General features: G+C 46.3%; 1 protein-coding gene across 1 annotated transcript in view; it reads left to right on the top strand.

Moving 5' to 3' along the window:
- Positions 1 to 14145, top strand: part of tmem63c (transmembrane protein 63C) — a 191600-nt gene that overhangs the window by 156307 nt on the left and 21148 nt on the right. The window lies entirely within an intron of this gene.

Here is a 14145-nt window from a genome sequence, read left to right as displayed (position 1 = left end):
AGATGGTGGACAGGCTTTGGGGAGTGAGGAGGTGAGTTACTCACTGCAGGATTCCTAGCCTCTGACCTGCTGTTGTAGCCACGGTATTTTAAATGGCTACTCCAGTTCAGTTTCTGGTCAATAGTAACTCCCAGGATGTTGATAGTGGGGGATTCAGCGATGGTAATGCCATTGAATGTCAAGGGGAGATGGTTAGTCTCTCTCTTGTTGGAGGTGGTCATTGCCTGGCACTTGTGTGGCACGAATGTTACTTGCCACTTATCAGCCCAAGCTGATATTGTCCAGGTCTTGCTGCATTTCTACACAGACAGCTTCAGAAGCTGAGGAGTCATGAATGGTGCTAAACATTGTGCAATCATCAGCGAACATCCCCACTTCTGACCTTATGATTGAAGGTAGGTCATTGTGGAGCCACCTCTTCCAGTTAGCTGTTTAATTGTCCACTACCACTCATGACTGGATGTGGCAGGACTGCAGAGCTTAGCTCTGATCCGTTGGTTATGGGATCGCTTAGCTCTGTCGATCGCATGCTGCTTACGCAGTTTGGCACGGAAGTAGTCCTGTGTTGTAGCTTCACCAGGTTGACACCTCATTTTGAGGTATGCCTGCTGTTGCTCCTGGCATGCTCTCCTGCACTCTTCATTGAACCAGGGTTGGTCCCCTAGCTTGAAGGTAATGGTAGAGTGGGGGATATGCTGGGCCATGAGATTACAGATTGTGGTTGAGTACAATCCTGCTGCTGCTGATGGTCCACAACGTCTCATGGCTGCCCAGTTTTGCATTGCTAGATCTGTTTGAAACATGATGGAGGGTATACTCAATGTGAAGGCCGGACTTTGTCTCCATAAGGACTGTGCGGTGGCCACTCCTACCAATACTGTCATGGACAGGTGCATCTGCGACAGGCAGATTGGTGACGATGAGGTCAAGTATGTTTTTCCTTCTTGTTGGTTCCCCCACCACCTGCTGCAGACCCAGTCTAGCAGCTATGTCCTTTAGGACTCAGCCAGCTTTGTCAGTAATGGTGCTACCGAGCCACTCGGTGAAGGACATTGAAGTCCCCCACCCAGAGTACATTCTGCGCCCTTTCCACCCTCAGTGCTTCCTCCAAGTGCTGTTCAACATGGAGAAGTACTGACTCATCAGCTGAGCGGGGGCAGAGGTGGGGAGGGCGGTAGGTGGTAATCAGGCAGTTTCCTTGCCCACGTTTGACCTGTTTGGCTTAAAGACAGGATTCTTGGCAGTGTGGAGGGACAGAGGGATCTTGGGGTCCATGTCCATAGATCGCTCAAAGTTGCCACCCAAGTTGATAGGGTTGTTAAGAAGGCGTATGGTGTGTTGGCTTTCATTAACAGGGGGATTGAGTTTAAGAGCCGCGAGGTTATGCTGCAGCTCTATAAAGCCCTGGTTAGACCACACTTGGAATATTGTGTTCAGTTCTGGTCGCTTCATTATAGGAAGGCTGTGGAAGCTTTAGAGAGGGTGCAGAGGAGATTTACCAGGATGCTGCCTGGACTGGAGGGCATGTCTTACGAAGAAAGGTTGAGGGAGCTAGGGCTTTTCTCATTGGAGCGAAGAAGGATGAGAGGTGACTTGATAGAGGTGTACAAGATGATGAGAGGCATAGATAGAGTGGATAGCCAGAGACTTTTTCCCAGGGCGGAAAGGGCTATCACCAGGGGGCATAATTTTAAGGTGATTGGAGGAAGGTTTCGGGGAGATGTCAGAGGTAGGTTCTTTACACAGAGAGTGGTGGGTGCGTGGAATGCACTGCCAGCGGTGGTATTAGAAGCAGATACATTAGGGACATTTAAGCGACTCTTGGATAGATACATGGATGATAGTAGAATGAAGGGTATGTAGGTAGTTTGACCTTAGAGTAGGTTAAAGGTTCGGCACAACATCGTGGGCCTAAGGGCCTGTACTGTGCTGTACTGTTCTATGTTCTATGTAAGGGAGGGCTGTGAGTAGACTAGGTGGGTGGATGTGAGGGGGTTGGTGTGTGAGGATTAAGGGGGAGTGTGAGGGGGGGAGGAGGAGGAGGAGGGGTGTGGGGAGAGTGGGCAGGGGGTGTGAGGGGTGGGGTGGGGTGTGGGTAGACTGGGTGGGTGGGTGTGAGGAGAATGGTGTCTGGGGTGATGTGTGATGGGTAGGGGCATGGGTAGAGTGGGCAGGGGGCGTGAAGGGGGAAGAGGAGGGGTGTGGGGAGAGTGGGCAGGGGAGGGGGAGGGGTCCGGTGTGTTACATTCATCTTCATCGCACTACATTTCATGTGCCATTAGAGACAGCCAACATGAATTTGTAAAGGGAGGTCATGTCTAACAAACTTTGTTGAAGTTTCTGAGGCTGTAACTATAGAGGTGGACAGAAAAACATAGAAAATGTATGGCACAGAAGAAGGCCATTCTAGCTGCACTGTCATGTCTGTAAGGTTCGATAGAGTGATGCAGCCTAATCCCACTTTCCAAGAGTTTGTCCCAGCCCTGTCAGTTACTGCACTTGAAGTGCATATCCAAGTATCTTTTTAAAATACCGTGAGGGTTTTTGCCTCCACCATCCTTTCAGGCAGTGAATTCTAGATCCCCATCACCCTCTGGGTGAAAAACATTACTCAACTCTCCTCTAATCCTTCTGCCAATTACTTTAAATCCAAGCTCCTTGTTTATTGCCCTCTCTGCTACAGGAAATAGGTTCTTCCTAACCACTCTATCCAGGCCCCACATAAGAAGAACAAAGAACAGTACAGCACAGGAACAGGCCATTCAGCCCTCCAAGCCTGAGCCGATCTTGATGCCTGCCTAAACTAAAACCTTCTGCACTTCCGGGGTCCGTATCCCTCTATTCCCATCCTATTCATGTATTTGTCAAGATGCCTCTTAAACGTCGCTATCGTACCTGCTTCCAGCACCTCCCCCGGCAACAAGTTCCAGGCATTCACCACCCTCTGTGTAAAGAACTTGCCTCGCACATCCCCTCTAAACTTTGCCCCTCTCACCTTAAACCTATGTCCCCTAGTAACTGACTCTTCCACCCTGGGAAAAAGCTTCTGACTATCCACTCTGTCCATGCCGCTCATAACTTTGTAAACCTCTATCATGTCGCCCCTCCACCTCCGTCGTTCCAGTGAAAACAATCCGAGTTTATCCAACCTCTCCTCATAGCTAATGCCCTCCAGACCAGGCAGCATCCTGGTAAACCTCTTCTGTACCCTCTCCAAAGCCTCCACGTCCTTCTGGTAGTGTGGCGACCAGAATTGCACGCAATATTCTAAGTGTGGCCTAACTAAAGTTCTGTACAGCTGCAGCATGACTTGCCAATTTTTATACTCTGTGCCCCGACCGATGAAGGCAAGCATGCCGTATGCCTTCTTGACTACCTTATCCACCTGCGTTGCCACTTTCAGTGACCTGTGGACCTGTACGCCCAGATCTCTCTGCCTGTCAATACTCCTAAGGGTTCTGCCATTTACTGTATACTTCCCACCTGCATTAGATCTTCCAAAATGCATTACCTCACATTTGTCCGGATTAAACTCCATCTGCCATTTCTCCGCCCAAGTCTCCAACCGATCTATATCCTGCTGTATCCTCTGTCATTCCTCATCACTATCTGCAACTCCACCAACCTTTGTGTCGTCCGCAAGCTTACTAATCAGACCAGCTACATTTTCCTCCAAATCATTTCTATATACTACAAACAGCAAAGGTCCCAGCACTGATCCCTGCGGAACACCACTAGTCACAGCCCTCCATTCAGAAAAGCACCCTTCCACTGCTACCCTCTGTCTTCTATGACCGAGCCAGTTCTGTATCCATCTTGCCAGCTCACCTCTGATCCTGTGTGACTTCACCTTTTGTACCAGTCTGCCATGAGGGACCTTGTCAAAGGCTTTACTGAAGTCCGTATAGACAACATCCACTGCCCTTCCTTCATCAATCATCTTCGTCACTTCCTCAAAAAACTCAATCAAGTTAGTGAGACACAACCTCCCCTTAACAAAACCATGCTGCCTCTTGCTACTAAGTTCATTTGTTTCCAAATGGGAGTAAATCCTGTCCCGAAGAATCCTCTCCAATAATTTCCCTACCACTGACGTAAGGCTCACCGGCCTGTAATTTCCTGGTTTATCCTTGCTACTCTTCTTAAACAAAGGAACAACATTGGCTATTCTCCAGTCCTCTGGGACCTCACCTGTAGCCAATGAGGATACAAAGATTTCTGTCAAGGCCCCAGCAATTTCTTCCCTTGCCTCCCTCAGTATTCTGGGGTAGATCCCATCAGGCCCTGGGGACTTATCTACCTTAATGCTTTGCAAGACGCCCAACACCTCCTCCTTTTTGATAACGACATGACTGAGACTATCTACAATCCCTTCCCTAGACTCATCATCCATCAAGTCCTTCTCTTTGGTGAATACTGATGCAAAGTATTAGTATTATACATAGCTTTATAGTCCTCAACCTCCTCTGTTTCAAAGAAAACAAAACCAGCCTATTCAATCTTTCCTCATAGTTGCAATTTTCCAGTCCTGACACGGCAGGTGTCAGGTGTCAGGGCGGCACGGTGGCGCAGTGGTTAGCACCGCAGCCTCACAGCTCCAGGGACCCGGGTTCAATTCTGGGCACTGCCTGTGTGGAGTTTGCAAGTTCTCCCTGTGTCTGCGTGGGTTTTCTCCGGGTGCTCCGGTTTCCTCCCACAAGCCAAAAGACTTGCAGGTTGATAGGTAAATTGGCCATTATAAATTGTCACTAGTATAGGTAGGTGGTAGGGAAATATAGGGACAGGTGGGGATGTTTGGTAGGAATATGGGATTAGTGTAGGATTAGTATAAATGGGTGGTTGATGTTCGGCACAGACTCGGTGGGCCGAAGGGCCTGTTTCAGTGCTGTATCTCTAATCTAACATCCTCATAAATCTCCTCGGTGCTCTCTCTAGTGCGATCACATCCTTCCTATAATGTTGCGACCAGAACTGTAAACAGTACTCATGCTGTGGCCTAACTAGGTTTTATACAGTGCTAGCTTAACCTCCCTGTTCTTGCAAGGCTATTCTTTAGCGAATAAAGGCAAGTATCCCCTATGTCTTCTTACACACCTTATCTACCTGCATTGCTACCTTCAGGAATCTGTGGGCCCTCTGTTCCTTTACATTTCGCAGTATCTTACTGTTTATTGTTTATTCCCTTGCCTTGTTTGCCCTCCCAAATGCATTACCTCACACTTCCCTGGATTGAATTCCATTTGCCACTTTTCTGCCCACCTGACCGGTCCATTGATGTCTTCCTGCCGTCTACAGCTTTCTTGCTCACTAACCACATGGCCAATTTTTGTATCATAGAGTCATAGAGTTATACAGCACAGGAACAGTCCCTTTCGGCCCATCGTGTCCGTGCCGGCCATCAATCACCTATCTATTCTAATCCCATTTTCCAGCACTTGGCCCATAGCCTTGTATGCTATGGCATTTCAAGTGCTCATCTAAATACTTCTTAAATGTTGTGAGGGTTCCTGCCTCTACCACCCCTTCAGGCAGTGTGTTCCAGATTCCAACCAAGCTCTGGGTGAAAATTTTTTTCGTCAAATCCCCTCTAAACCTCCTGCCCCTTACCTTAAATCTATGCCCCCTGGTTATTGACAGCTCCGCTAAGGGAAAATGTTTCTTGCTATCTACCCTATCTATTCCCCTCATAATTTTGTATACCTCAATCAGGTCCCCCCTCAGCCTTCTCTGCTCTAAGAAAAACAACCCTAGCCTTTTCAATCTCTCTTCATAGCTGAAATGCTCCAGCCCAGGCAAATCCTGGTGATTCTCCTCTGCACCCTCTCCAGTGCAATCACATCCTTCCTATAGTGTGGCACTCAGAATGGTACACAGTACTCCAGCTGTGGCCTAACCAGCGTTTTATACAGCTCCATCATAACCTCCCTGCTCTTATATTCTATGCCTCGGCAAATAAAGGCAAGTATCCCATATGCCTTCCTAACCACCTTATCTACCTGTGCTGCTGCCTTCAGTGATCTATGGACAAGTACACCAAGGTCCCTATGACCTTCTGTACTTCCTAGGGTCCTACCATCCATTGTATATTCCCTTGCCTTGTTAGTCCTCCCAAAATGCACCACCTCATACTTCTCAGGATTAAATTCCATTTGCCACTGCTCTGCCCATCTTACCAGCCCATCTATATCGTCCTGTAATCTAAGGCTTTCCTCCTCACTATTTACGACACCACCAATTTTCGTGTCATTTGCAAACTTACTCCTATATTCATACCTCCTATATTCACATCTAAATCATTAATGTACACTACAAACAGCAAGGGTCCCAGCACTGATCCCTGTGGTACACCACTGGTCACAGGCTTCCACTCGCAAAAACAACCCTCGACCATCACCCTCTGCCTCCTGCCACTAAGCCAATTTTGGATCCTATTTGCCAAATTGCCCTGGATCCCATGGGCTCTTACCTTCTTAACCAATCTCCCATGCGGGACCTTATCAAAAGCCTTACTGAAGTCCATGTAGACTACATCAACTGCTTTACCCTCATTTACACATCTCGTCACCTCCTCGAAAAATTCAATCAAGTTTGTTAGACATGATCTCCCCCTGACAAAGCCATGCTGACTATCCTTGATTAATCCCTGCCGCTCCAAATGGAGATTAATCCTATCCCACAGAATCTTTTCCAATATTTTCCTACCACTGATGTTAGACTCACCGGCCTGTAATTACCTGGTCTATCCCTGCTACCCTTCTTGAATAATGGTACCACATTCGCTGTCCTCTAGTCCTCTGGCACCTCTCCTGTGGCCAGAGAGGATTTGAAGATTTGTGTCAAAGCCCCTGTTATCTCCTCCCTTGCCTCACATAACAGCCTGGGATACATCTCATCTGGGCCTGGGGATTTATCCACTTTTAAGCCTGCTAAAACAGCTAATACTTCCTCCCTTTCAATGCTAATTTGTTCAACTATATCACAATCCCCCTCCCTGATCTCTACACCGACACCCTCCTTCTCCATAGTGAACACAGCTGAAAAGTAATCATTTAAAACCTCACCTACATCCTCCGGCTGCATACACAGATTGCCATTTTGGTCCCTAATGGGCCCTACTCTTTCCCTGGTTATCTTCTTGTCCTTAGTATACTTATAAAATGCCTTGGAATTTTCATTTATCTTGCCTGCCAGTGTTTTCTCATGTCCCCAATTCGCTCTCCTAATTACTTTTATTAGTACCCCCCTACACTTTCTATACTCCTCTCGGGTCTCTGCTGTTTTCAGTGCTCCGAATCTGCAATAAGCCTCAATTTTTTTCCTTATCCAATCCTCCATATCCCTTGACATCCAGGGTTCTCTGGACTTGTTGGTCCTACCCTTCACCTATACGGGAACATGTTGGCTCTGAACTGTCACCATTTCCTCTTTGTATGACTCCCACTGGTCTGATGTAGACTTTCCTACAAGTAGCTGCTCCCAGTCCACTCTGGCCGGATCCTGTTTTATCAAATTGAAATCGGCATTCCCCCAATTCAGTACCTTTATATCCAGTCCATCTATGTCCTTTTCCATAACTATCTTAAATCTTACAGTTATGGTCACTGTCCCCAAAATGCTCCCCCACTGACACTTCTACCACTTGTCTGGCTTCATTCCCTAGGATTAGGTCCAGTACCACCCCTTCTCTTGTAGGACTTTCTACGTACTGGCGCAAAAAACTCTTCTGTATGCATTTTAAGAATTCTGCCCTCTTTAAGCCTTTTGAACTGAGACTATCCCGGTTAATATTGGGGAAGTTATTACCTTATTATTTTTACACCTCTCTGAGATTTGCTTACATATCTGCTCCTCTATCTCTCCCTGACTGTTTGGAGGCCTGTAGTACACTCCCAGCCAAGTGATTGCCCCCTTTTTGTTTTCAAGTTCTGCCCATATGGCCTCATTTGAGGAACCTTCTAAGATATCATCCCTCCTTACTGCAGTAATTGACTTCTTGATCAATTGTGCTATATCACCTCCTCTTTTACATCCTCCCCTATCACGACTGAAGATTCTATATCCTGGAATATTGAGCTGCCAGTCCTGCCCCTCCCTCAGCCATGTCTCTGTGATAGCAATAATATCATATTCCCATGTGTTAATCAACGCTCTCAATTCATCTGCCTTACTTGCAAGACTCCTTGCGATAAAATAGATGCAATCCAGCCTTGCATTATTCGCTTGTGCCTTACCAGGTCTATATTTGCTCTGCCTTCCAGACTGACTCAGTTTTACTTCTATATTTGGCTGTGCATCACCCCCTAGAGTACCTCTACTCTGTATCCCATCACCCTGCCAAATTAATTTAAACCACCCCACCCCACCCCCCACCCCAACAGCACTAGCATACCTCCCAGCAAGGATGTTGGTCCCGTTCCAGTTCAGGTGCAACCTGTCCAACTTGTGCAGGTCCCACCTTCGCCCGAAACAGACCCAGTGATCCAGGAAACTAAAGCCCTCCCTCCTGCACCATCTCCTCAGCCATGCATTCATCTGCTCTATCCTCCTATTCCTATACTCGCTAGCATGTGGCACCGGGAGTAATCCAGAGATTACAACCTTTGAAGTCCTGCTTCTTAATCTGCTACCTAGCTCCCTAAATTCTTGTTGCAGGACCTCATCCCTCTTTCTACCTATGTTGTTGGTACCAACGTGAACCATGACCTCTGACTGTTCACCCTCCACCTTCAGAATGTCCTGCAGCCACTCCGTGACATCCTTGACCCGAGCACCAAAAACATCTTAATTACATTTACCTTTAAATCATTGATTATATACCATGAGCAAGAAGGGACCTGGTACTGAGCCATGTGGAATCCCACCGGTACCAATCTTCCAATCAAATTTTGGATCCAATGTGCCACTTTCCCTTGGATCCCATGAGCTTTTAAATTTCTGAGCAGTCTGCCATATGGGGTCTTATCAAAAGCCTCGCTAAAACCCATGCAGACTACAACAAATGCTCTACAATCATGGACTCTCCTTGTTATCACCTCAATAAATTCAATCAAATTAGTTAGACACTACATTCTCTTAACAAATTCATGCTGACTGTCTTGATTAATCCATGTCTTTCCAAATGACAGTTTATATACTGTCTGTTAGAATTCTGTCTGATAATTTGCCCACCAGCAAGGTTAGGTTGACTGGCCTATAATTACTTGGACTGTCCCTTTCATCCCTTTTTAAACAACAGTATAAAGTTAGCAGTCCTCCAGTACTCCAGCACCAAGTTTGCAGCCAGAGAGGTTTGGAAAATGACGGTCAGAGCCTCCGCTATTTCCTCCCTTGCTTCTCTTAGCAGCCTGGGATACATTTAATCTGGGCTTGGTGATCTATCCACTTTCAAGATGCTTAACACCTTTAATATTTCCTACCTCACAATGTTTACACCAACCAATATTTCACAGTCCTCCTCCTTAACTAGAATGTCCTCTTTTGTGAGATGCAAAGTATTCATTAAGAACCATGCCCACGTCTTCCACCTCTGCATACAAGTTACCTTTTTGGTCCCTAATCAGCCCTACTCTTTCTTTAGTTATCGTCTTACTTTTTATGCATTTATAAAATATCTTTGGGTTTTCCTTGATTTTGCTCACCAATAATTTTTCATACCTTCTCTTTGCTTTCTTAATTTCACCCTGGCACTTTCTATTCTCCTCTAGGCTTTCTGCAGTATTGAACTCTCAGTATCTGATATAAGCTTCCCTTTTTTGCCTTATCTACTCTGTATGCTCTTTGACATCCTGGGGAGTTTAGATTTGGGAGTCCCTCCCTTTTTCTTTGTGGGAACATATTTGCTCTGAACCCTCACTACCTTCTCCTTGAATGCCTCCCACTGCCTAGGACTGACTTACCTTCTGATTTACCTGTTTCTAGTCCACTTTTGCTAAATCACATCGCAGCTTAGTAAAATTGACCTTTCCCAAATTTAAAACTTTTTTCCTGGTCTAGCTGTATCCTTTTCCATAATTATGCTAAATCTAACTGAATTACAACCACAAAAATGCTCTCCCACTGACACCCCTTCCACCTGCCCAGTCCATTCCCTAAAACCAAGTCTAGAACTGCCCCTTCTCTTGTTGGGCTTGCTATGTACTGGCTAAAAAAAGTTCTTCTGAATGCATTTTAAGAATTCTGCACCCTCAGTACCTGTTATGCTAATTTTATGCCAGTTAATATGAAGGAAGTTGAAATATTACTGTTGTATTGTTCCTGCACTTCTCAGAGATTTGCCTATATATTTGCTCTTCTATCTCTCTGTGACTCTTTGGGGGGGCGGCGGAGGGGGAGTCTCTCCTACACCCCCAGTTGTGTGATTGCACCTTTCCTGTTCCTCAGTTCACCATATGGCCTCATTTGATGATCCTTAAAGTATATCATCCCTCCTCACAGCTGTCCTTCTCTTACTACACCTCCCCCATCCCGTCTGAAAACCCTGTAACTAGGAAAGTTGAGCTTCCATTCCTGCCTTTTAAACCATTTTTTTTAGCTATAATGCCAATCTATCCATGCCCTCAGCTCATCTTCCTTTTTCACTAGACTCTCTGCAGTGAAGTATGCACCACTAACCACTGACCATCTCTTCGGTTGTCTAATTTCGAGCCTTTGTTTCCTCGACCTTCCATACTTGCTCATTAATTTTCTGCCTTCTTCCAGTTTTGCTTCTTTCTCTTCTGAATCTACTTTCAGGTTCCCATCCCCCTGCCAAGCTAGTTTAAACCCTCCCTGTGACAATACTGATCCCAGCCCTGTTGAGGTGCAAACTTTATGGTTTTGTTCAGGTCCCATCTTTCCCCAGAACCGATCCCAATGCTGCAGGAATCTAAAGACCTCCTTCCTGCACCATCTCTTCAGCCATGCATCCAGCTGCACTATCCTCACTAGTGTGTGGCATCGGCAGTAATCCGGACATTACTACCTTTGAGGTCCTGCATTTTAATTTCTCTCCTAGCTTCCTAAAATCTGCCTGCACAACCTCATCACTCTTTTTGCCTCTGTCATTGGTACTGATATGGACCATGGCCTCTGGCTGTTTGCCCTCCCCCTCTCAATGTACTGCAGCTGCTCAGTGACATCCTTGATCCTGGCACCAGGGAGACAACATACCAACCTGGAGTCACTTCTGCGGCTGCAGAAACACCTGTCTGTACCTGTAACAACTGAATGTCACAGAATCACAGAATAATACAGTGCAGAAGAGGCCCTTCGGCCCATCGAGTCTGCACCGATGCATTAAAGACACCTGACCTGTTTACCTAATCCCATTTGCCAGCACTAGGCCCATAGCCTTGAATGTTATGACGTGCCAAGTGCTCATCCAGGTACTTTTTAAAGGATGTGAGGCAACCCACCTCTACCACCCTCCCAGGCAGGGCATTCCAGACTGTCACCACCCTCTGGGTAAAACAGTTCTTCCTCAAATCCCCCTTAAACCTCCCGCCTCTCACCTTAAACTTGTGACCCCTCGTAACTGACCCTTCAACTAAGGGGAACAGCTGCTCCCTATCCACCCTGTCCATGCCCCTCATAATCTTGTACACCTCGATCAGGTCACCCCTCAGTCTTCTCTGCTCCAGTGAAAACCACCCAAGCCTATCCAACCTCTCTCCATAGCTTAAATGTTCCATCACAGGCAGCATCCTGATGAATTTCCTCTGCACCCCCTCCAGTGCAATCACACCCTTCCTATGATGTGGTGACCAGAATTACACACAGTACTCCAGCTGTGGCCTTACCAAAGTTCTATACAACTCCAACATGACCTCCCTGCTTTTGTAATCTATGCCTCGATTGATAAAGGCAAGTGTCCCATATGCCTTTTTCACCACCCTATTAACCTGCCCTTCTGCCTTCAGAGATCTATGGACAAACACGCCAAGGTCCCTTTGTTCCTCGGAACTTCCCAGTGTCAGGCCATTCATTGAATACTTCCGTGTCAGATTACTCCTTCCAAAGTGTATCACCTCACACTTTTCAGGGTTAAATTCCATCTGCCACTTTTCTACCCATTTGACCATCCCGCCTATATCTTCCTGTAACCCAAGACACTCAACCTCACTGTTAACCACTCGGCCAGTCTTGGTGTCATCCGCGAACTTACTGATCCTACCCCCCACATAGTCATCTATGTCGTTTATATAAATGACAAACAATAAGGAACCCAGCACAGATCCCTGTGGTACACCACTGGACACTGGCTTCCAGTCACTAAAACAGCCGTCTGTCATCACTCTCTGTCTCCTACAGCTAAGCCAATTTTGAATCCACCTTATCAAGTTACCCTGCATCCCATGTGCATTTGCTTTCTTGATAAGTCTCCCATGTGGGACCTTGTCAAAGGCTTTGCTGAAATCCATGTAAACTACATCAACTGCACTACCCTCATCTACATACCTGGTCACGTGCTCAAAATATTCAATCAAATTTGTTAGGCATGACCTCCCTCTGACAAAGTCATGCTGACTATTCCTGATCAAATTTTGCCTCCAAGTGGAGATAGTTTCTCTCTTTCAGAGTTTTCTCCAATAGTTTCCCTACCACTGATGTGAGACTCACTGGTTTGTAGTTCCCTGGCTTATCTCTACAACTTTTCTTAAATAGTGAGACCACATTAGCTGTTCTCCAGTCCTCTGGCACCTCCCCCGTGGCCAGAGAAGAATTAAAAATTTGGGTCAGAGCCCCTGGAATCTCCACCCTCGCCTCCCACAGCATCCTGGGACACAAATCATCCGGACCTGGAGATTTGTCCACTTTTAAGCCAAAACCTCCAATACCTTGTCACTCCCTATGACAATTTGCTCAAGAACCTCACAGTCTCTCTCTCTCTGAGTTCCATATTGACATCCTCATTCTCTTGGGTGAAGACAGATGTGAAGTATTCGTTCAACACCCTACCAATGTCCTCTGGCTCCACCCACAGATTTCCCCCTTGATCCCGAATGGGTCCTACTCTTTCCCTAGTTATCCTCTTCCCATTGATATACTTATGGAATATCTTGGGATTTTCCCTACTTTTACCAGCTAGAGCTTTCTCATATCCCCTCTTTGCTCTCCTAATTGCTTTCTTAAGCTTCATCCTACACTTTCTGTACTCCACTAATGCTTCCGTTGATTTGCTCTCCTTGTATTTGCTAAAAGCCTCTCTTTTCCTTCTCATCGTACCCTGAATGTTTCTGGTCATCCATGGTTCTCTGGGCTTGTTGCTCCTACCTATTACCCTCGAGGGAACATGTTGGGCCTGTACCCTCCCCATTTCCTTTTTGAATGCCCCCCACTGCTCTTCTGTAGATTTCCCGACAAGTAACTCTTTCCAGTCTACCTTGGCCAGATCCTGCCTTATTTTCCTAAAATTCGATCTCCCCCAATCCAAAATCTTTTTTTGCAACTTGTCTATTTCTTTCTCCATAACAAGCTTAAATTGTGCCATGTTGTGGTCGCTATCACCAAAATGCCCCCCCACCAACACACCAACTACCTGTCCGGCTTCATTCCCCAGAATTAGGTCCAGCACTGCACCCTGCCTTTTTGGATCCTCTACATATTGAGCTGAAAAGTTCTCCTGTATACATTTTAAGAACTCCACTCCATCTAAGCCCTTAACACGATGACTATCCCAATTAATGTTGGGAAAGTTGAAATCACCGAATAGAATTACCCTATTATTTTTACACACCTCTGCAAATTGTGCACATATTTGTTCCTCAATTTCCCGCTGACTATCTGGGGGTCTATAATAAACACCTAGCAATGTGGCTGTCCCTTTTTTATTCCTAAACTTTACCCATAAAGCTTCATTTGATGCCCCCTCCAAGATATCATCTCTCCTTAGTGCAGTAACTGACTCCTTAATTAATATTGCAATACCCCCTCCTCTTTTACCCCCTCCTCTCTTGCCTGAAGATTCTATATCCCGGGATATTGAGCTGCCAATCCTGCCCCTCCCTTAACCATGTCTCCGTGATGGCTACTATATCACAATTCCACGTGTCAATCATTGCCCTGAACTCATCCGTTTTACCTGTAATACTCCTGGCATTAAAGTAGAGGCCATCCATCCTGGTCTTACTCCCTTGAAACTTACTTCCGCTGTATTCCCTCTGTCTT

This window comes from Heterodontus francisci, chromosome 9, assembly GCF_036365525.1.
Source record: "Heterodontus francisci isolate sHetFra1 chromosome 9, sHetFra1.hap1, whole genome shotgun sequence".
In the NCBI taxonomy this organism is placed as follows: Eukaryota; Metazoa; Chordata; class Chondrichthyes; order Heterodontiformes; family Heterodontidae; genus Heterodontus; species Heterodontus francisci.
The sequence above is the reverse complement of the archived record's forward strand: the minus strand, read 5'-3'. Positions and strand labels throughout refer to the sequence as shown.